The sequence below is a fragment of the Rattus norvegicus genome, chromosome 6 (assembly GCF_021556685.1).
Source record: "Rattus norvegicus strain SHRSP/BbbUtx chromosome 6, alternate assembly SHRSP_T2T, whole genome shotgun sequence".
Classification (NCBI taxonomy): domain Eukaryota; kingdom Metazoa; phylum Chordata; class Mammalia; order Rodentia; family Muridae; genus Rattus; species Rattus norvegicus.
The window spans coordinates 50545779-50546882 of record NC_141539.1 but is presented as its reverse complement, the minus strand read 5'-3'; positions in this window follow the sequence as shown (position 1 = coordinate 50546882).

The following is a 1104-nucleotide window of genomic DNA, read 5'->3' as shown; positions in this document are numbered from 1 at the left end:
ATCAGCACAGCCAACAGAAACACATGAGACTTGGCGTGCACTGGAGTGACTAAGGAGCTGAAGTTCTTCCTGGTACTTTAGTGTGACTGACTGAAAATTCTACGAGTGGCTTGTGGCTGGAGGAAACCACTCCACAACATAGGAATGATACTGGTTACAAAAACATTAAACTCCACCAAGCTGAACCTCTGCTCATTCATTCAACAGATCAATTTCATGGGCATGTTTCATGGTGAGATACTGGGACAAAGGAGAGGCCCCACCTTGACAATTCTGAATCTGACAGGGGACAGAGACAAAGAATGAAACTGAGGCCTTGAACAGTAGTGAGGAAGAGATATGTGAGCGGTGAGGTTAGGTGGGCTCTGTACATTGAGTGGTTGGCGTGAACGCGCAATCAGAGAGTTGATTTGTTTCCTTTTGCCATTTTAGAGACTGCAGTTTATCTGAAACTGAAATCTACTTGGCGCATGGCCATGAAGTCTGAGCAGCCCAAGGACATGGGCGTCTATTCGGCATCCAGTGACTCTTGCTGGTCTTCTATAAATGTCATGCTTGAAGACTCAGTAATACGCTAGCTCAGGACTCCATCCTTCTTACAGAATACCCAAGAGCATAATGAGGACTGACCTTCAGGATCTCACCCAGTCCTAAAGAATTCCAAAGATCCCTCTTCCAGTTTACATTAACATGTGACTCTTAAACAAGAACTTTAAAAGAATCCGACTAAACTTTAGCAGTAAAGGAAGACCAGAGGGAAAATGCATGAACCAATAGCAAAAGCAACATGTGGTATAGCCATTTCCTTAGAATTCTAACAATCCTGGAGGGAACAGAAAAGCTCAGAACACTTGGCATGCAGAGAGAACTTAGTAGATTTAGGATGCTACTGAGATTTAGAAGATTTTCAGAGTCCTGCTCAAGATATATATATATATATATATATATATATATATATATATATATATATATATATATATATATATCCAAGCTTGCTGTAAAAAGAGGTGCCTACAAGGTATGTAAAAAGATCCAGAGAGGCAGTTTTCATGGGTGATCAAGCATGCTAGGTAGGAATTTGCCTTTTCAGATGCCCCTGAGTCA